The sequence below is a fragment of the Pinus tabuliformis genome, chromosome 7 (genome assembly GCF_031772625.1).
Source record: "Pinus tabuliformis cultivar Carrire ecotype Pingquan chromosome 7, CPIR1, whole genome shotgun sequence".
Classification (NCBI taxonomy): Eukaryota; Viridiplantae; Streptophyta; class Pinopsida; order Pinales; family Pinaceae; genus Pinus; species Pinus tabuliformis.
Window position 1 is genome coordinate 443006749 of NC_142293.1, and position 20589 is coordinate 443027337.

Genomic DNA, 20589 nt, shown 5'->3' on the forward strand with positions numbered 1-20589 from the left:
TTAAATCACGAAACTCTTCAAATATTCCGGGCCTCTTTTTGCTCGTTCCTGGAATTTCTTGAACCATCGATCTAGTATATCAGTAGGCACTACCAATTTATTACTGTTCGTGGTACAAAATGACTGCATGAAATTGAATAGATTTCCCCCCACCTTCATTGCTAGTTGTTCTATGCGTTTTTGGTGGCCGACATTAAGAACAGGAATAGCATTCAGGTCTTCCATGTATACCCCAATCTTCGTTGTAAGCGGAACAGAATCAGAAGTGAGCTGCATCTAACCCCCTGGCCCTAGCCATCATAGAGAACAGACAGTTGAAGGACAAGCACGATATACTGCACCACAGTACTTAAACTCGGAACCTGGAGCCTGAACATATACAGCCAGAACTTTGTTCGATGGCAAAGAGAACTCATTCAAAATAAAAACGTGCATTCCTTTATTTGATCATATGCTTCACCCACAAAAGTATTCATATCCAAGATCCAATGCAAGGAATCTATCTGAGTGAGACATGACGAATCCATTGGAAAGCTCCGGTTTGGAAAAACTATTCCGAACGTGTTTATTTTTTTTTTCTAATCTTTCCTTTGATTTAAATATCCATTTCAATCGTGGATCTGAATGTCCACTCCGATCACTGATTTCAAATGCCCACTTCAATCTCTGAGCACGCACCACCGTATTTTGGCATTTTTGCAGGGATGTTGGCATTGAACTTTTAGCAAAGGAGGCCCAGAGTCTGCAAGTGAAGAACTTCATGGTGGAAAGATACATCTTATTACAAAAACTGAATTCGACAATTTCTTATTCAAAACAAAGTTTTGAATAAGAAATGTCCTCAAATGTGTTTGATGGTGAGCTTTTGAACTGGGAACCTCTTCGAAAACCATCCTCATGGCCTGCGGGCATTATTCGACATGTTTTAAGACCAACCACTAGACCTAGACTCTGAAAATAACTCTTTCTGACCAAAATGGCATTTGATGACTACAAATGATGAGGAATGAACCTTGGTGAAGTTGATTCTGACAGAGGACTGACAAGACGGAGTCTAACAGATGTCTCTACTCGATCTCCTCTCAGCTTCCCTTGTTGTGGCTGCTCCACAACCTCCTGAAGTTGTTGCACCAATCGTGGCTCCTCCACAATCATCTGAGACTTCTTCTGGCTCTGCATGTTGAGAGGTAATATACGCTCCCTCTCAACCACCAAGTCTCCATCAGTTGCCTCGCTGCTCAAGGCTTTGCATGCATCTACATGCAACTGATAAAGGTTCCTGACTCGAACCCCTATCTTCCGGGTTTCTCCAGTTGTATTGTTGCGCAGGAAAGCCTTTCCCTTGCTGAAGACAACATCATATCCCTTATCTTCTAACATTGCCACAGAGATAAGATTCTTCTTCAATCCTGGAACATGCATCACTTCCTTCAATCTGAAGGGTTTACCAGACTCCCTCTCAAAGGAAATGGTACCGATACGGGTCGCATTGTATCTACCATCATCACCCATCTCGATGTGCACTCCAAGATATTTGTCCTCCAAATCAGAAAACAAATCTCAATCTACTGTCATGTGAAAAGACGCACCACTGTCCAAGAACCACACCGATCCCATCACATTTGAAACCAAGCATGTGATCAATGAAAAATCAAGCTCAAACTACGAGGCTAGAGCCTCTACTGCTGCAGATCCAGTAGCTTGCTTGTTCTTTTTCTTCTGCAGACAATCTGTGGCATCTCCATTCTCAGCTTTGATGTTGCTAAGTTTATCCTTGAGTGTCATTCCACCAACTCAAAACTCAACCGCTTCTGATCTAAAATTCGTGAGAGAAAAGTATTTCTTGTACAGAGATCGATAGTATGGGCATTCACCGGAAATCTCACCTTCCAAAATAAGGATGAATCCAGAAGCTACCTAGCCCGATTAAGACTCTCCCTGAAGAAATAAAATGTAAACACTTTCTAAATAATAGATCTAATGATCAATCCCGCTTTGATATCCTGTAGAACTTTTTCTACAAATCAACTAGCTCTGATACCATGTAGAAATTTTGAATAATAAACACTTATTCGCAGAGATTATCCTGATTATACACTATTTTGGAATACATGCACAATACATAACCTCCTCTATGTTGATCATCAATTTAGCAGCATTAAAAACAATGAAACATCAATCGCATGCGCACATTAACACAGTATGTAACCCAGGGAAAGCATACAGCTGAAAACCCCACACTATCTGTATATTATAATGATTGAGAACATGTAACAATACATAGTACAATACTCCTCACAAGTATCCAGCACTATCTCCACCTGTTACACACAAAACTAGCTCAGATCCGAACAAGTCACAGGTTCAAATCTCCTCCACTGCTTTGCCTGCCTCCACTGCACAATCCTGCAAGAGAATCACGTGAGCACAAGCTACAATTGCCTTGATATTGGCCCACACTGCACAAACCTCATTGGCATTACTCAATCCATGCATGTGCAAAATCTCATGCACAACTGATAGTCACAACTCACCCTTTCACTTACCTCTAACACCTGTCTTTGTTGAACTGTCCATGCACTGAGTTAACTGATGTATTATTTAGTTTCTTTATGAGTTAATAATTAGTGAATTAATTAATAATTAATTCACACAACTCATCACTAGTGTATTCTTTAGTTAGACCAAAATACAACTAGTTCAACCAAGTCAAACTACACAACTCCACATCCAACTCCACAGAACTCACATGCATGAGTTCTAACTGAAGTCCTCCATGCAATAGCCCAACTAACACATAAGAACCACGTGATTCCTTCTGTTAGCTGCATGTGCCACATCCGTAGCTCAAACTGAAGTGCTCCAAGAGAATAAGATAATTTTTAGAGTCCAAATATTACTAAGGGCTAATAATATTTGACTGTTTCTATTTTTAGCCTCGCAGTCTAAAAATAGACTCTGATCATTCCGCTGTGAACCTGTTGTGCTCTACAACAACCCCCCATTTCATATCATGGTTATTCACATAAAAACTATCATATGAAATGGGTCCCTTTTAGTTTTCATTGGTATCAACATTGTATTATTCAAAGGGGTCTGAAAACAAAATGAAGACATTATAAAAAACCTTTTGGACAAACCAATTTTGGTCTTATAATATAAATAATCAATCTTTTATCATTGCGATAAAGCGATCGCAAGATCGCATACCGCAATGACATAGGAGGCATACTTTAAAGGCCCATTGGTTTGATCCGATGCGATAAAAGTTCCTTTTGCTCTGATGCGATGCGATATCGCTATCGGGGATCGGTGACATACTATGCATGTTTTTAAAGCACCCCAGGTAATACACCCGATGCAATGCGATATCGCTATCGGCGATCGGCGACATACTATGTATGTTTTCAAAGCACCCCAGGTAATACTCCCGATGTGATGCGATATCGCTATCGGCGATCGGGGATTTCAAAAGGTGTCAATATAAGGATTTAAGTTTTCCCGACGCCCGATTGCGATAAAGCCAGAAGCGCAGACTTCAAAAAAGCCGTTAAAATAGAGGGATATTATGATCAATTCATATTAAAAGCCTTACCTGTCGAACAGTGATTTACCTGCGCTCAACCGCCAAAACATCCAAGGCACGCTTAAACAAATCATTCGGCCGATTAATGATATGATGGGCATTTAAAGGATTGGCAGGTTTTAACAACCATTTAATGTAATAGTAAGTCCTAAAATCTTCTCATAGATTGTATCCGCGACCACTTTAAAGTTAATCCCTCATCACGCATCGATCAATATATCTCGCTCATATTTGGTTTTTACTACCAATTCTCTGTGTTACGCTTATTTTCACTCCTGTGCAGAATTCTTCCGAAGCAGAAAACTCAAGCAGAATGGGGAAGAAGTCTAAGAAAACCACAGCCGCTTCCGCTGTGCCAGCCACAGGACAAGTCGTCGCTGATCCAACAAATAAAAAGAAAGGATTGATATCTGATACTACATGTTCTGGTCTCGGAAAAACTACTTGGCAAAGTACCTATAATTTGATTGAGGCCGAAGAACCTGAAGTGACAACAGTACAAGCCACTGCAGATTCGACTCGGAAATCTGATGGTACTTTAAAGGACTTAGCTGACTCCTTCCTTCATCGGATAGCAGCTCGGGAACAAATTCTCCCATATACGGATGTAGTGAGGTGGGCAATTGAGGAAATCCCAATCATGGACAGAACTTTCTGCACCAGAGATGGGAGAATTTTCGGTTCATTCAAGGCTGATGATTTAAGGCAAATTCCGAAAAGAAATGAAATTGAATCCGAACCCATCCGGGATTGGAGGCAAAATTCGGAAAAACACAAGCATGAATCTTCTGGTAAGTATTCTGTTGATTCCCTATGTTCTCCTTATTGTTATGCTGGGATAATGATGTGTAGATTGTGGGGGTTGCACAATTCCGCTAATTTCACTATAGAAATGGTTCCCTTGATGGAAGCGGCGTGTAACAGTGAAATAATGATTGGGCAACTATACTATCAGATAAGCTAGCAATAGCTGTTCTTGAGTTTAGAAATAAGACCCGCGTTACTGAAAGGTTAATTCCCCCATTCTACTACAATGCCTATATTCTAGATACCCTGTGTTTTAATTCTGAATTTCCTGTGCTCGGATGGAGGTGGACATCACAAGACCCCATGCCTATTCACATATATCATCAGAAATTGTGGAAAGCTTCCTATAAGCACCATTTATACCAAGTCTGCAATGGCTTTATGTTACCCATTCATTACTCTATTTTTGATAAACATGCTCCCAAGATTTCCTACCAAGTCAGGATTGACTTAACATCAGTAGGAAGATGGTTCGGGGAGGAAAATTTCACTTATATAAGAGTTTTCAGTAGCCAAGCCGAACCTCATGTCCTTCCTTTGTACATACCCGATAAACTGCTGGCGAGGGAAATAGCTTATCAAATCATTGCCGAGGGTGTTACACAGACTCTCAAGAAAAATAAGAAGCAGGTCTGGCCCTCTTTTCCTTTGAGATGTGGTGTCTACACGTTGCATGATTTCAAACATGCAGAGAAAGAAGCTACAAAGATAAAATCATTAACTCTAGCAACTCTCCCTAATAGGCGATTTGATCCCAACAAAGTCGCCTATAATGCACTTGAACAGGCCAAATTGACAAAGTTTGATCATAAAGAAGATATGTTCGATGACCTATTCTCCTCAGCTGAGTCAATATTGCAAGTTAAGGCACTAGCCAAAATGAAATATCAGGATGAAGGGTTGGTTGAATTCAACATACTTAGAGAACAAAGGTTGCAAACTCTGCCTCTAGATCTGTTAGCAACAACCCCAACAACATCATCAAGCGAGCCTGAACGGCAACATTCAAAGGAACCTCTGGTTACAACAAAAGAAGAGAAACCACAGGAGGAAACTCAGACCAAAGAGCAGGAGAAAGTGCGGGAGGAGACCCAGGCTAAAGAGCAGAAGCAGAGCAACACAGAAGTAAATGTGGATACTCATATTGATCCAAAACTGCTCCAGGAATGGCAACAATTTTATTCTATTATCAGCAGTCTAGAATGTTCAAAGGACACTGAAACTTCGAAAGTAGCAGACACACAGGAAACCACTTCACAACAGGTTCCAAGTGGAACCAGCGGCCCACCCAGTTCAAAGGAAGTAGAAATAATACCAAAGGACCCCTCCGATCAAATCATTTTGCAGGTAGAAGAGATTCCTCCCTTGGATGTCTTCTATAGCCCAAGGCATAAAGTTGTAGTAAAACGACAGAGGAAGAGAAGAAGGATTGATCAACCTTCCCTTTTCCCAGAACAGACGGTCACGGGCAATGTGGTTTGGAAGGAGGAATTTGACCCCTCTGATGACTTAACAAAACTATCACAATATGCTGGAGCCTATTCGGCAGCAACAATAGACAAAGCATCAGAGGTGAGTCTTTTATTGAAAACAAAAGATCAGGAAATCTTTTTATTACAGGCACAGCTAACTGAAGCACAGCAGAAAGCGGAGCAGGCAGAACAGCAATTGTTGACACAACAGCAAGTAAATAATCAATTAACTCAACAATTGCAGGCAGAGAAACAAAGGATTGACCACAGCGCAATCCAGAAGCAGAAAGAGTTGTCTGAAGCCTTGGCACAACTGAAGGCAGCAAATGAACAAATGCTGAAAACAAAAGATGAGCAGATTGCTCAACTATCAGCACAGCTTGAGAAGACAAAGGGCGTTCCACAAATAACTGAACTCAGAGTCGAGGAACTACAGATAAATACGGCATTAATAGCCCAAATCAAGCTTCTATGTCAACAAATCCCCCAGGCGGAACCACTATGCGAATTAACGGCATCAATAAGTGAAAAAACAGAAAAGGCTAGAGGGGAATTGGATCAAGCTGAAGAAACGATAGCTGCATTTCTTGACTGGAAAGATACTGATCAGGGACAAGCGGCAAATTTACCAAGAATTTTAGAGTCACATAAAGATATATTGTTTACAGAATGGCAGTCCCAGTTAATGAAAGCAAAGAGGGCAATTTCAAGGTGCAAATCAACTACAAGCAATTTGGTTGAATTGGTTAATAATACTCTCTACTTGTCAAACACGATTTCCTAATGCACTCCAGGAAAATTGACAGCGATGAAAACATTGGAGCAGTCATGTTATCCAGATCTAGAGGAAAAGGGGAGATTAATTGCTGGAATTAACAGTTTAACATGGGACACCTATTGGTTCTTCTTGGTAAAACCACACACTCAAAGAGCCTCCCTTAAATGCCTTACAGATGCAATCAGGTATATTATCCCCGATATTCAGGATGCCACCTATGCCGCCCAGCTTAGCTCTCGCCTCAACAGACCGCCCGAAGTGGAGCCAATGCTTGCGATAAGTCAGCTCAGGTTCAAAGGAAAACAGCCTACTTGATGAGTCATGTCGCCGACTGCCATATTGCTGAGAAGAATATGATCAAAATCAATTGATACCAATTAAGTAGGATTTCAGTTTCATAGATAGTTAGCTTAATTAAGTATTTATAGACCCTTTCATGTTTTTAGAAAGGGTCGTAAAGTTTTGTACTTGACTTAAAGACTGAAGTTACACTACTGTACTTCAGCCATATTCTGTTATAAAACTGGACCAGTTATTCTAATTTTGACAAGAAAGCTTTTATGCAAATGTGCACTATTGTCTTTGTTTGAAAGTATTTCCGTGTTGGAAGAAGAATCTCAAATAGCGATTAATGTTGGGAGTGATTAGCAGCTCATATGGTACTATTATCTATGTCTGAATTCATTCTTTTCATAAGAATTGTTATTTGATTGCCTTTTCTATTATCGGATATATGTATGTGTTTTAACAGCATTTCCTTTATTCCTTCCACTATTGGATGTTTATGGGATGCTTTTCTTTTGATCGTATATGTATCGATGATATATAAGTGTAGCAATATTGCGCTAATTCCTTTGTTTAACGATTTAAGCAAAGTAATCCTTGAATGAATAAAAGTCCATGTTTATTAAATAGAGTCATTTACATGCCTGTTTATAAACATAGATCATTAAGCACTACACTTTAAAGTACAATAGTTCCCGGGATTAGTAGTAGTTGTTTTATTTCGCTGATAAATTAAGTTATTCGCCTATCATTAGATTAGTCAACCAATCATTCATTCATCCCGTTTATCCATTGCTGGGAAACTGGTCCCATTATCCCCAGTCGGAGCCACTATTCCAAACGGAAAAGGAGCTATATTAAGGTCCGTGCCGGGTGGTTATCCCCCAATGTTGATACAACGATTTTCGAGGCATCAACATTTTTGGTGCTAGAAGGAGGGCCTCAACTGTGAATGGCAAGCAAACCCAAATCTGCAGGCTATTCTAAGAGTAATTCTCCCTCTGTATCACCTCGTACTTCCCAATTGCATGTTGGTTCTCCAGTATCCAAACAAGAAGAAGAGGAATCAACTAGCACTGCTCAAACCCATCATACTCCAAAACAATTAAGTCTTGAATCCCCTGAAGTCCAGTCTCTTATCCACAAACTTCAGAGCTTCTCGATTTCACCACAGAAATCTGAGGTATCACAAAGCAGTGCGACTTCGCAGTTCAATTTACCTCACCCTCTCACCAGACTTCAGAGCGGAAAGCTCGGTATTGAACCCACTGAGTTCCCTTTACCCAAAAGGAAAAAGGCAAAGAAATATACTGAGGGATCTGATAGTGAAGAGCTTTCATCCACATCCTCCATCTCACCTTCCCCTGTGCTAAGTCAACCCTCCACTCCCCCATTACATATTGTTGTTCATCAGGGATTAGGAACTTTAACATCCCAACCTGCTCACTTCGCAACATCATTTCCTTCCCAGAAATTTGGATTTTCAACAGTAGTATCATCTACTACTGTTGTTATAATGGCGGATCCATGGACCAGGCCTGGTGCAGTCAACATGCCTGCACCATTGCATGCATTACCTAATGCTCCTGAAAAATGGCTACCCAAGTTTAACCCAGATGATGGAACGCAAGCTGAGGAACATATTAATAACTTCATGTTGGCAGTCAACTTGAAGGGAGCAACAGAGCAAGATGTTGTTGTTAGACTTTTCCCTTATACTTTGCAAGGATCAGCAGGATCCTGGTATTTTTCTTTACCTTCTGGTTCCATTACCAGTTGGAACACTTGCCAAGAACAGTTTCTTACTAAGTATGGAGATGACAGGTCTTTGGCTACACTAATAAACGATCTCTCCAATCTTAGGATAGATCATAGGGAACCAATTAAGGAATTAACGCCCGATTCAATAAACTCTTGAATAAAATCCAAACGGCCTCCAAACCAAGTGAGCAAATCCGAAGCGAATGGTATATAACTGCCCTACCTGCCAATATAGCTATTTTTGTAGATAGGGCTGGGAAACCTACTTTAGCTGAAAACATGAAAGAAGCACTTGTTGTGGAGAAACGCATTAATGCTCTAGAAAAGAAAGCTGCTCTGGAAGACAGAAAAGCCAAAAAAGTTTATTTTAAAGATGATTCAAAGAAGAAAACCCCAAAAGATCCATATGACATGGAGGGTCTGCAAAAGGTCCTCAAGACTTTGTCAAATGAAATGGTTGAAATCAAAAAACAAGTAGCCGAAATCTCGACCAAAAGACCCTTTAGAAATTATAAGAAAATTGAATCAAAACCACCAAATGTTATATCAAATGCAGATTCAGATCTTGAAGAAGGAGAAGAAGAAATAGCTACACCTATTGATGAAGAAGAGGAGGTTGTTGAATGTCATGGAATGTGGGATTTCATACTACCTAACTCCGATACAGATAATGAAGAAGAAGTGTTTCCTGTCACTACTAGGAGTAAAAGTACCTCTGAACCTGTTCAGGAAACTTCAAAGAAAAGGAGTGCATGTGCTGCTACAACAAAGGAAAAAGTATCTATAAAGAAGCCACCCGCAGCAGTTCCTCAAAACCAACCTTCAACCTCTAATACTCCTTCAACATCTAAAACTTTGGTAGTATCCGATTCAATGGATTACAATATTGTTGATGATATGAAGAAAACTAAGGCAAACATTACCATGTTTGAACTTAGAAAATTAAAACATCAGCAGAAATTACTTCTCAAAGAATTAAATTTTGTTCCTACTTCACCTCTTCCCAGTGCTAAAGCTGCAAACGATACAGGTCAACCACCTTCTGGTATGGTCGAAGCTACTGATGCAGTCCTAATATGAGATAGATCAAACTCTCATACTCCACCTTTTATTCTAACCTATGAGATCTACAATAGAAACCTGCACAATTGTTTGATTGACTCAGGGGCATCTTCTAACATTGAACCCCAAAAGTCTGCTATTCATATTGTACAATTGGACAGGAGTAAAGTACAGGTTTTGGGAGAGATTAATTCCGTAACTATCAGGTTATCTTCTGATCCCAAAATAGTACAAAGGATTGATATCCTAATAGTCGATATACCTGAATTTTATGGTTTAATCTTGAGTAGGGATTGGTCTGAGAAACTACATGGGTATATTTCTATTGACTGGTCACATATGTGGCTTCCCTATAAGGGAAAGCCAAATCAAATAAGGATCGATCGGGAAAAGCATATGACCCATACAGTTACTGAATTTGAACAAGAAAACCAACCAATAGCATTTAATAACAACATTTTGGGGAATTATTCATCAGAGTCATTTTTTGGCAACTTCGCTGCCCAGCCATCCCCTTTCTCAGTAAACCATTTTACATCTCAGATTGAAAATTTTTCACAAACAGATAGGTCAAGATGTTTCAATGGTACTGAGAAAACTGTAAATAAAATTGTTAATACTTCTTTATTTTGGTCGTTATATTTCGATGGGTCCAAATCTAGTGAGGGCTCAGGAGCAGGATGTATTTTGATTAGCCCCCAAGGGGAAAAAACAATGTTGTCCTGTAGGTTAGAATTTGAATGCACAAATAACACAGCAGAGTATGAAGCCTTAGTCCAAGGACTATATAAAGTTGTTGGCCTTAAGGTCCAATATTTGAAAGTGTTTGGAGATTCTGAAATTATTATCAAATAGGTAAGGAATACAATTCATTCTCTTTCCACCCATCTCAAACATTATCAATCGCTGATACAGCAACTCACCTCCCACTTTTTGGCATTCAATATTTCTTCTATTCCCAGGTCTCAAAATTCGGGAGCTGACCTGCTAGCCAATGTTGCTTCCAAGCTCCTACCTTCCGAAGACTACAGCCCAGATAGATTTTCAGTAGAATTGCTTTTTAGGCCATCAATTCCTGGCAATGTCACTAATTGGAGAGTATTTAACCATGATGAAGACATTTTACAGTTCTTAACTTCCGAAAATTCCTATGATAATCAAATCATCGAGGAAAACGAGCATGACCTTCAAATAAGAGGTAAACCTGAGGAAAATTCAATCCATAAGCCTGTGGTGAAGCTTGAGGATCTTTATGATATTAAAGACAGGTTTAAACCTGTGACTAATGCAAAGCTCCAAAGTTCTACCCTAAGGTTTGAATTGATAAACCTTGGCACTGAGCAAACTCCTCAAAACATTAATTTAGGATTAGGACTTTCCTTAGAAGAAAAAGAAGCATTCATTAGACTGTTAAGGAAAAATAAACAGGTTTTTGCTTGGAAATATGATGATTTAAAGACATATGATACATCCAGCATCCAGCATACCATTCCAATGCTTCCCGAACATAAACCAATTCAGCAGAAGTTGAGGAAAATACATCCGAACTTAGAGAGTCAAATAAAATTTGAACTTAATAAACTCTTGAAAGCTAAGATTATTTTTCTCGTTCGGCACTCAAACTGGGTCTCCAATATGGTGCCTGTTAGAAAGAAAAATGGCGACATTAGGATTTGTATTGATTTCAGAAATTTGAACAAGGCAAGCTTAAAAGATAATTTCTCATTACCTACTATGGAGCAGATACTCCAATCAGTAGCAGGCTTTGAGTTAATGTCCTTTCTAGACGGTTTCTCAGGATATAACCAAGTATTGGTCCATCCTGATGACCAGCTCAAAACCACATTCAGAACAAAATGGGGAACGTATGCATATCAGAAAATGCCTTTCGGACTTATTAATGCAGGAGCGACGTTCCAAAGAGCGATGGATATAGCTTTTAAAGGGTTGATCAATAGAACAGTAGTCGTCTACTTAGATGATATTACTGTATTTTATAAGGAGAAGTCCAATCATTTGCATGGTTTAAATCAAATCTTTCAACGCTGCAAAAGATACGGTATTTCTCTTAACCCTAAAAAATATTTCTTCGCTCTTGACCAAGGAAATCTCTTAGGATTTATTGTGTCTAAAGATGGTATTTATGTTGATCCTGACAGGATCAAAGAAATCTCTGAAACCCCTTTCCCTCATAATAAAAAATCCATGCAGTCATTTTTAGGCCAAATCAATTTTGTCAAAAGATTTGTTCCAGAGTTTTCTCAAATCATTTTGCCACTTCAAACTATGATTAAGAAAAAATCAGTCTTTAAGTGGGAATCAGCAGAAAAGGAAGCGTTTGATTTAATCAAACAATCAATAGTTAATGCCCTAGCCTTAAATACTCCTAATTTTTCTAATCATTTTACATTGTATACTATGGCATCCACCTTGTCTTATGCAGCAGTACTCTCACAGCTTAATGATCACAATTTGGAAGCACCCATTTCATTCTATAGTTCAAATCTTCAGGGTGCTGAATTGAATTACTCCGAAGTGGAAAAACAAGCCTTTGTTGTATATAAATATGTCAAACATTACAGGCCCTTCCTTTTAAAAGCCCACACAAAAGTTATAGTTCCTTTCCCTGCAGTAAGGCAACTATTGATCCAAAGGGAACTAGGTGAAAAAAGGGCAAACTGGGTTACAGCACTTCAAGAATATGACTTAGAAATTAAACCAACAAAGATTGTTAGAGGCCAAGGTTTTTGCAGGTTATTGGCAGGAGCATCCAACATTCCAGAATCAGATGATACAGATCAAACCGAAGAAATCAACCAGATAAGTATTACTGATTATGAGTCACAATATGCTGACTTAATCTTTTATTTGAAAAATGGATATGCACCTCCTAACCTGTCTTACAAAAACAAAAGGGCCATTAGATTGAAAGCAAAAAATTTCACAATTATTGATGATGTGCTTTTTAGGCAAAATTATGATTCAATCTTATTAAGATGCCTAGAAAAACCTGAAGCACAAAAGGTTTTGCAGGAATTACATGATGGACCAGTAGGAGGACATTTTGGAGCTGACACGACAGCCCACAAAATCATTCATGTTGGATATTATTGGCCCACCCTGTTTCGGGATGCTCATGAATATGTAAGGAAATGCCGAAATTGTCAAACTTCTAGTGGAAGACAAAGAAAATCAGCTTTTCCTTTGCAACCGGTCAACATTGAACAGCCATTTGAGCAATGGGATTGGACATCATTGGGGAAATTACTCCACATTCTTCCAAACAGCATAAGTATATCCTTACTGCTACTAATTATTTTACTAAGTGGGTTGAAGCAATTCCTTTGAAGACAAGAAATTCTGAAGCAATCATTGAATTCATAGATCAATTCATCATTACCAGGTTTGGTGTCCCAAATGCTCTTGTTTTTGATAATGCATCTTACTTTTCAGGCAATGCTATGTTTGATTTCGCTATTAAAAGAGGATTTAAATTAAAATATTCTGCTAATTACTATCCCCAGGGTAATGGTTTAGCAAAATCTACAAATAAAAATCTAATTAAAATTATTAAGCGAACTATCGAACAGAACCATAAAACAGGGCACAAATCCTTAATATTCGCACTATGGGCTGATAGGATAACACAGAAGGCTTCCATAGGATCTTCTCCGTTAAACCTTGTGTATGGAAAAGAAGCAGTGTTACCAACAAATCTTTTCCTTCCTTCCCTAGCCCTAATTCAGTTTATTGAGGAAAGCCCTTCTTCTTCTATTCAACTTAGACATGACCAAATTCTAAAATTAGAAGAGGAAAGGGAAAAGGCCAAGGCTATTCATGCAAAACATCAGTAAATCATCAAGTCATCCTTTGATTCAGTCTCATCCGGTTCAAAACAATTTCAAGTTGGTGATTTAGTTCTGAAATGGGACAAAGCCCATGAGGACAAGGGAAAACACACCAAGTTCCAGAAGATGTGGCTTGGTCCGTTTCAGATCTATGAGAAGATAGGCCATTCGACCTTCATATTACAAGATTTATCAGGTTTGAGAGATTCTCTCCCTATTAATGGCCTTATCTTAAAGAAATTCTTTAATTGAGGAGGTAACCCCTTCTCCTTTTTTTAGTTTAATAGAGTTTTGTAGTTTGTAGGACCATTAGAAAATAAAGTGTAAGGTATCTTCCATTGACCTTTGTTGTACTTAAAAGTTGCTCAACAGAAGTAGTGAGGATATTTACTTTTAAAATAATATAAGTCTTACACAAGAGGGATAATTTCTAGGAAACTAGGTATAATTGCATTCCAAAACCATACTTCAATTTTTGTGAACCCTTCTCAAAGTTTAGAAGTATTGTAAATCATTTTATGTTTTCAGATTGGTCACAAAAAAGGTTATCAATATCAAAACAGAAACTAATCCAACTTCAGAATCTTTAACTCTTATCTTGTCATCCATTTACTCTTAAGGAGGAAATTGTCCATCCCATTCACCAAAGTTTATGGTTACTCAGAGTGTAATTCTAAAATATCTGATATTAAAGATAAGAGGTCTTATTACAAGCCTGCTTACCATGTTCATAGAGAAATAGTTTAACCGACATTACCAATATTGCATACCAAAACAGGGTAATGGCTTAGAATTATAAGACAAGGGGTCTCATCACGAGCCAGCTTGTTCGGTTAGATTACTACCAGTGAATGGCATTGTCAATAGCTGGTCACCAAACCAGGACAATGGCTTTTTATCTTAGCAATAAAAGAGAAAAAAGAAAGGAAATACAAAATATGAAAACTTGTTTTGAATTCACTCTGTTAATCACACTCTTAAATGGATGGGACAATGGACAATAATATGGTTTAAAGGTATCCCTGTCGAAACTATGAACGTTTGCTGGCAGTAGAGGCTCTACCTATGACAAAAGAGTCAATTCTAAAAGTTGATTTGGAAAGGTTATCTGTTTTATCATTATAAACCAATAAAGGCCAATTTAAAACTTAGAATGTATCTAATTTTAAACAAGAGAGGAAATTAACAAGGATAGATTCATTTTATTTAGAATGCATATATACCTAGTTATATTAGAATTTTCCCCTTTAATGAGAACTCTATTTTGAAAAAAGTTTAAGTATTTCCATACTTTTCAGAGATAACTGTTTCTTCCAGCGAATCGCCAATTGTTGTGCTCTACAACAACCCCCCATTTCATATCATGGTTATTCACATAAAAACTATCATATGAAATGGTTCCCTTTTAGTTTTCATTGGTATCAACATTGTATTATTCAAAAGGGTCCGAAAACAAAATGAAGACATTATAAAAAACCTTTGGACAAACCAATTTTGGTCTTATAATATAAATAACCAATCTTTTATCATTGCGATAAAGCGATCGCAAGATCGCATATCGCAATGACATAGGAGGCATACTTTAAAGGCCCATTGGTTTGATCTGATGCGATAAAAGTTCCCTTCGCTCCGATGCGATGCGATATCGCTATCGGCGATCGGTGACATACTATGCATGTTTTTAAAGCACCCCAGGTAATACACCCGATGCGATGCGATATCGCTATCGGCGATCGGCGACATACTATGCATGTTTTCAAAGCACCCCAGGTAATACTCCCGATGCGATGCAATATCGCTATCGGCGATCGGGGATTTCAAAAGGTGTCAATATAAGGATTTAAGTTTTCCCGACGCCCGATTGCGATAAAGCCAGAAGCGCAGACTTCAAAAAAGCCGTTAAAACAGAGGGATATTACGATCAATTCATATTAAAAGCCTTATCTGTCGAACAGTGATTTACCTGCGCTCAACCGCCAAAACATCCAAGGCACGCTTAAACGAATCATTCGGCCGATTAATGATATGATGGGCATTTAAAGGATTGGCAGGTTTTAACAGCCATTTAATGTAATAGTAAGTCCTAAAATATTCTCATAGATTGTATCTGCGGCCACTTTAAACTTAATCCCTCATCACGCATCGATCAATATATCTCGCTCATATTTGGTTTTTACTACCAATTCTCTGTGTTACGCTTATTTTCACTCCTGTGCAGAATTCTTCCGAAGCAGAAAACTCAGGCAGAATGGGGAAGAAGTCTAAGAAAACCACAGTCGCTTCCGCTATGCCAGCCACAGGACAAGCCGTCGCTGATCCAACAAATAAAAAGAAAGGATTGATATCTGATACTACATGTTCTAGTCTCGGCAAAACTACTTGGCAAAGTACCTATAATTTGATTGAGGCCGAAGAAACTGAAGTGACAATAGTACAAGCCACTACAGATTCGACTCAGAAATCTGATGGTACTTTAAAGGACTTAGCTGACTCCTTCCTTCATCGGATAGCAGCTCGGGAACAAATTCTCCCATATACGGATGTAGTGAGATGGGCAATTGAGGAAATCCCAATCATGGACAGAACTTTCTGCACCAGAGATGGGAGAATTTTTGGTTCATTCAAGGCTGATGATTTAAGGCAAATGTATCATTTGCCTGAGCCAGAGAAGAAGTACAACAAGGTGTTTTTGGAGAAATTCCGAAAAGAAAACGAAATTGAATCCGAACCCATCCGGGATTGGAGGCAAAATAGGGCAAAAAACAAGCATGAATCTTCCAGTAAGTATTCTGTTGATTCCCTATGTTCTCCTTATTGTTATGCTGGGATAATGATGTGTAGATTGTGGGGGTTGCACGATTCCGCTAATTTCACTATAGAAATGGTTCCCTTGATGGAAGCGGCGTGTAACAGTGAAATAATGGATTGGGCAACTATACTGTCAGATAAACTAGCAACAGTTGTTCTTGAGTTTAGAAATAAGACCTGCGTTACTGAAAGGTTAATTCCCCCATTCTACTACAGTGCCTATATTCTAGATACCCTGTGTTTTAATTCTGAATTTCCTGTGCTCGGCTGGAGGTGGACATCACAAGACCCCATGCCTATTCACATATATCATCAGAAATTGTGGAAAGCTTCCTATAAGCACCATTTATACCAAGTCTGCAATGGCTTTATGTTACCCATTCATTACTCTATTTTTGATAAACCTGCTCCCAAGATTTCCTACCAAGCCGGGATTGACTTAACATCAGTAGGAAGATGGTTCGGGGAGGAAAAGTTCACTTATATAAGAGTTTTTAGTAGCCAAGCCGAACCTCATGTCCTTCCTTTGTACATACATGATAAACTGTTGGCGAGGGAAATAGCTTATCAGATCATTGTCGAGGGTGTTACACAGACTCTCAAGAAAAATAAGAAGCAGGTCTGGCCCTCTTTTCCTTTTAGATGTGGTGTCTACACATTGCATGATTTCAAACATGCAGAGAATGAAGCTACAAAGATAAAATCATTAACTCTAGCAACTCTCCCTAATAGACGATTTGATCCCAACAAAGTCGCCTATAATGCACTTGAACAAGCCAAATTGACAAAGTTTGATCATAAAGAAGATATGTTCGATGACCTGTTCTCCTCAACTGAGTCAATATTGCAAGTTAAGGCACTAGCCAGAATGAAATATCAGGATGAAGGGTTGGTTGAATTCAACAGACTTAGAGAACAAAGGTTGCAAACTCTGCCTCTAGATCTGTTAGCAACAACCCCAACAACATCATCAAGCGAGCCTGAACGGAAAAATTCAAAGGAACCTCCGGTTACAACAAAAGAACAAGAGAAACCACAGGAGGAAACTCAGACCAAAGAGCAAGAGAAAGTGCGGGAGGAGACCCAGACTAAAGAGCAGAAGCAGAGCAACACAGAAGTAAATGTGGATACTCATATTGATCCAAAACTGCTCCAGGAATGGCAACAATTTGATTCTATTATCAGCAGTCTAGAATGTTCAAAGGACACTGAAACTTCGAAAGCAGCAGACACACAGGAAACCACTTCACAACAGGTTCCAAGTGGAACCAGCGGCCCACCCAGTTCAAAGGAAGTAGAAATAATACCAAAGGACCCCTCCGATCAAATCATTTTGCAGGTAGAAGAGGTTCCTCCCTTGGATGTCTTCTATAGCCCAAGGCATAAAGCTGTAGTAAAATGACAGAGGAAGAGAAGAAGGACTGATCAACCTTCCCTTTTCCCAGAACAGACGGTCACGGGAAATGTGGTTTGGAAGGAGGAATTTGACCCCTCTGATGACTTAACAAAACTATCACAATATGCTGGAGCCTATTCGGCAGCAACAATAGACAAAGCATCAGAGGTGAGTCTTTTATTGAAAACAAAAGATCGGGAAATCTTTTTATTATAGGCACATCTAACTGAAGCACAGCAGAAAGCGAAGCAGGCAGAATAGCAATTATTGACACAACAGCAAGTAAATAATCAATTAACTCAACAATTGCAGGCAGAGAAACAAAGGATTGACCACAGCGCAATCCAGAAGCAGAAAGAGTTGTCTGAAGCCTTGGCACAACTGAAGGCAGCAAATGAACAAATACTGAAAACAAAAGATGAGCAGATTGCTCAACTATCAGCACAGCTTGAGAAGACAAAGGGCGTTCCACAAATAACTGAGTTCAGAGTCGAGGCACTACAGATAAATACGGCATTAATAGCCCAAATCAAGCTTCTATGTCAACAAATCACCCAGGCGGAACCACTATGTGAATTAACGGCATCAATAAGTGAAAAAACAGAAAAGGCTAGAGCGGAATTGGATCAAGTTGAAGAAACGATAGCTGCATTTCTTGACTGGCAAGATACTAATCAGGGACAAGCGGCAAATTTACCAAGAATTTTAGAGTCACATAAAGATATATTGTTTACAGAATGGCAGTCCCAGTTAATGAAAGCAGAGAGGGCAATTTCAAGGTGCAAATCAACTACAAGAAATTTGGTTGAATTGGTTAATAATACTCTCTACTTGTCAAACATGATTTCCCAATGCACTCCAGGAAAATTGACAACGATGAAAACATTGGAGCAGTCATGTTATCCAGATCTAGAGTAAAAGGGGAGATTAATTGCTGGAATTAACAATTTAACATGGGACACCTATTGGTTCTTCTTGGTAAAACCACACACTCATAGAGCCGCCCTTAAATTCCTTACAGATGCAATCGGGTATATTATCCCCAATATTCAGGATGCCACCTATGTCGCCCAGCTTAGCTCTCGCCTCAACAGACCGCCCGAAGTGGAGCCAATGCTTGCGATAAGTCAGCTCAGGTTCAAAAGGAAAACAGCCTACTTGATGAGTCATGCCGCCGACTGCCAGATTGCTGAGAAGAATATGATCAAAATCAATTGATACCAATTAAGTAGGATTTCAGTTTCATAGATAGTTAGCTTAATTAAGTATTTATAGACCCTTTCATGTTTTTAGAAAGGGTCGTAAAGTTTTGTACTTGACTTAAAGACTGAAGTTACACTACTGTACTTCAGCCATATTCTTTTATAAAACTGGACCAGTTATTCTAATTTTTAGAATAAAGCTTTTATGCAAATGTGCACTATTGTCTTTGTTTGAAAGTATTTCCGCGTTGGAAGAAGAATCTCAAATAGCGATTAATGTTGGGAGTGATTAGCAGCTCATATGGTACTATTATCTATGTCTGAATTCATTCTTTTCATATGAATTGTTATTTGATTGCCTTTGCTATTATCGGATATATGTATGTGTTTTAACAACATTTCTTTATTCCCTCCGCTATTGGATGTTTATGGGATACTTTTCTTTTGATCGTATATGTATCGATGATATATAAGTGTAGAAATATTGCGCTAATTCCTTTGTTTAACGATTTAAGCAAAGTAATCCTTGAATGAATAAAAGTCCATGTTTATTAAATAGAGTCATCTACATGCCTGTTTATAAACATAGATCATTAAGCGCTACACTTTAAAGTACAATAGTTCCCGGGATTAGTAGTAGTTCTTTTATTTCACTGATAAATTAAGTTATTCGCCTATCATTAGATTAGTCAACCAATCATTCATTCATCCCGTTTATCCATTGCTGGGAAACTGGTCCCATTATCCCCAGTCGGAACCACTATTCCAAACGGAAAAGGAGCTGTATTAAGGTCTGGACCGGGTGGTTATCCCCCAATGTTGATACAACGATTTTCGGGGCATCAACAGAACCAAAAATAGAAGTCCATCCATTTTTCCCAACATGACCAATCATCCACAAATAGCATCCTACAACTCATAGACCATGATCCATATGTCTAAAAATAGACATAGTCTAAAAATAGACTTTGTGCCAAAAATACCCTGCGGGCCCACTTAGTGAAGGTGACTCCTTTCCACTAAGCTCCATCATCTTGTTGCATTTTCAACAAGTGCATCGGTGTTTGTAACGCATGGGACAAGATATCAATTTTGTTTGTCAATTCTTTTATTTATTATTTTTGAGATTTTTCTATTTCTTTGAGTTTTAACAAATCTTGGTGCAAATCATCTATGTTCTAACCCACTAATACTACTTGTAGATTGGATAAGTTCATCATCTTACATTCTTTGAATACAATATTAGTGACCACAGAAGATTTTGCTAGTAGATATTCCTTTTTGGTTTCCAAATCCTCATAGATTTGTCTAAAAGGGATTGTAGGCTTATTTATGCCAAGAAGATAATATTCTTCTCCATTTAGGAACATCTTTATTTTTTCCATTCCTTATCTAGGAAGGGAGAACATATTTAATTGCGTTGGAGAACTAGATAGCTTGATATTTCTATGACCATAAATATGGTTAATCTTTTCTTATTAGGTTGTACATTCCATATTCTTTCTTCTATGATTTTCCATTGCATCTTTGGAATTGGAAGACATAGGAAATTGGGTACAAGTAATGGTTACTTCATGGGCTGAT

The 20589-nt window shown here is 38.6% G+C and overlaps 1 pseudogene; it reads right to left on the reverse strand.

Annotated features, from left to right (window-relative positions):
• Positions 1-20589, reverse strand: part of LOC149247876 (uncharacterized) — a 37773-nt pseudogene continuing 17184 nt past the window's right edge.